We start from the raw sequence: 3300 nt of genomic DNA on the forward strand, positions 1-3300 counted from the left end.
CCCCCTCTTCAAGGAATTTATAGTCATGTTATGAAGACAAGACTAACACATATTTCTATTTCATTTTGCCAAAGGTGAAAAATGCCACCTTCTCCACAACAGCAACCAGTAAAATGTATCCCCAAAATAACTTGGTTTCTATCAGGTCTGTTTCATAATTTTTAACCCTTAACATGGGCTTTTAAATTCTACTCTAAACTATGAAAAGACCAAATCCACTGTTTGTTTATAGCTCTTTCTTCTGCGCCCAAGGAGTGCGTGGCTGTCTGGGCCATGTGAGGGTGTCCTGCTATGGCCGGTCCACTCTGCCATGAACTGAAGGTTTGTGACTCCCCCAAATTCATAGGTTGAAACTTAATGTTTAAGCTGATGGCATTAGGAGGTGGGCCTTTGGCAGGTGAGCAGGTCCTGAGTGTAGAGCCCTGGGGAAGGGGATCCAAGCCCTGATGGAAGAGACCCCACTGACCCTTCCACCATGTGAGGTCAGCCATCTGTGAACCAGGAACAGAATCTGCTGATGTTCCATCTTGGGCTTGTCAGTCTCCAGGACTGTAAGAAACAAATTTCTATTATTTATAGGCCACCTAGTCTGTGGCCTTTTTGTTACAGCAGCCCACGCAGACTAAGACTCCTCCTCTGGCACCTCTTCCTTCTCCAGGTGCTGGAGCCTAAACTCCTGTGGGTACCCCTCTATCTCCCAGAACCGCCCCCCACCCCCAGCTGCAGCTTCTAGGGGTCCCTCACAACCGGGCAGGTTGCTGTTACTCATCGTGTGTGACTAGCTTTGCATTGTCATCAACTGACCAGGTCTGAGGAACTCGGGGGCAAATAGGACCCTGCCAGGTGCAGATTCCAATTTGTGGATTCCCCCCCTACATGGAAAAGATTTCAGAGAATGGTGGAGTATTGCTGTAACCACCAAGCCCCTTCTCGGGCTCCTCTTTACAGCAAAGGAATGCAGTGTCAGCACAGAAAACCTCTGCCCCAGCCTGAGCAAGAAATGCAAATTCAGTCCTTTCCAAAGTCATCTGGTGCCCGCCCCCTGGGTGGATGTGGGAGCGTGGCCATAGGCAAGGTCAGGTCTCAGGTAAGCAGGTGGCTCTGAACCGAAATGCCTTCTCACTCAAGTTTACCTGGGTCCCAAGCTGTAATTCATGCAGACCTCTGGCCCAGCATCCTCTTGGGGAGAGAGGATGGCGAGGACTGGCACCAGACACGTCACAGTCAGAGGGAGCCTCTGCTACCTGAGAGCGAACTTCCCCCCCAAATTACAAGCTATACTTGACCAACACAGAGCTGGGTAAGGCACAGGGCACTGCCACACCTCCCCACGGGTCAGGAGGCGTCCTGCATCCCGGGGGAAAATCCAGAATTGAGAAAACTGGGAACAGGTCACACTGCAGACACGCTAGCTCTTTCTTACCACATTCTAGACAGCTAGCCCCTGTCCCCCTCCATGGAAACCCCACAGGGATCCCCTCTACGCAGTAGGGCTAAAAGGATATGTCTGTGGTCAGCCAAGAAGTCGTGGGGTGGACATGTCATCATCAAGGAGAGCATCTCCATCCACACGAGAGATGTGTTCCCCTGAATCCCAGCTCTGCTTGGCCAGTACTGCACTCACAACTAGGATCTGGCCCAGGATGGAGGAGTGTGGGGCATCATGGAAATGTCACAGAGGATCACTGACAAGACTCCACGGGGAAGAGCACCTGTGGGGCTTGTCTTTGAGGATGGGAAGGACTAAATAATAAAAGAAGCTCCACCTGTACTCATAGGAGGGGGCTTGGTTATCCCTTTGCACTCCCCTCCTGTGTTCTCAGCTGAACTACAAGAGGGTGAATGGAGCATGTGGTTGGGTCTCACACGACCTTCCTCATGTCCTCATGTCCTCATGTCCCGCCTGCAGCGGGCCAGCCCTTAACCCCCCGGCCTCTGCCAACTCTGGGCCCCATCCTCCTCCACTAAAAATTGAGGGGGATAAACTCTGTGCTCTACAGGCCTTTCCTGACTTTCTGCCATTCTAGGTGGAGCCCAAGAAAAATATTTTAATTGAAAACTCCCCTGCCCTAGGTTGAGCTGTAAAGTCAAGACAGGGGCAAAAGGGCAGGAAGCCCAGCAGCACTGGTCCCGGCCACGGGCGCTACCCCAGGGGAGATGCTGTCCAGTGAGGACGGTGCGCAGAGAGAGAAGTGCTGGTCCATTGGCATCAGTTACTTCCAAATTCCCGAGCATTTAATCAAAGGAGCTGCCTCTCTACCAAAGTTACTTGCAGCTTTTCTGCATTTTATTCATTTCTGAGCCACAAATTTGACAGCTACCCAGAACATTCAATGTTTGCCAGCCAGCTGGTCGGCCCTTGGCGAGCAGGGTTTTGCCACCAGCCCCGACTTGGGTTGCTAACTAGCGATAGCACTTACAGTCCCTCCCAGACCCAGTTCCTTCACCAAATGCTTGGGGTCCCAAGTGCATGACGTTGGCTAGAGCTGCATTTTGTGCCTCTGCAAGAGGCAAGCTAACTGGCTCATGAACAAATTTTCCAAAGACCTGGGCTGAATAGCTTGGCCCCAAATCAAGCACTATCTCCATGCCCTTCAGGACTGCCTGTGTGGATGAAGCCGAGACATCCTCAGATCCCGACCAGCCTCTGTTGTCTTGGGCTCTTTGTCTCCTGTTCTGCTGTGTATATGCTCTTCACCTCCTCTCTAAGTGCCCACCTCAAGGGCTAGATGCCTCCTTGGGAATCACTACTTGTTGTGGGGAAACTGCTTGCTAATCAAGAAGGAAGGAAAGGTGGGGAGGAAAGGAGGGAGGAAGACAAGCAAGCCTTACTGCAGCCACCTCTCCCTTCTAGGGCCATGCTTAGTTCTTCTCTGGGTCCATCCAGAGTACACCTGGAGAGCGTCCTAGTAGCTTGGAAGGGTTCCTTGGGAGCAGAAAGGTAGTGCCTTGGGGCAATATCTGCTGAGAGGGGCCAGGAGAAACTTGAATGGATCTGCACAGACCATTGAGGGGAAACCTGAGTGTCTGGGAGCAGCCAGAGAAGTGGGGAAAAAGAAGAGACAGAAGTATCTTCAGAAAAATGGGAACCAACCAAGAGGGCCTTGGAAGGACCAGGAAGGAGTCAGCCAGTGAAGGAGGCAGCCAAGAATTCAGAATGGGAATGTCTGAGATCATCTTTTCAGTTGTTTGCTGGGCTGTACAGAACTTCCCCAGCACCCACAGCAACCCCGTGTCTTTAATAATTACCTGCTACACCCAATAGCATTGGTGAGTGGTGCTTTGGGACAATGAAGCAGG

The sequence above is a fragment of the Canis lupus genome, chromosome 16 (genome assembly GCF_011100685.1).
Source record: "Canis lupus familiaris isolate Mischka breed German Shepherd chromosome 16, alternate assembly UU_Cfam_GSD_1.0, whole genome shotgun sequence".
Classification (NCBI taxonomy): Eukaryota; Metazoa; Chordata; class Mammalia; order Carnivora; family Canidae; genus Canis; species Canis lupus.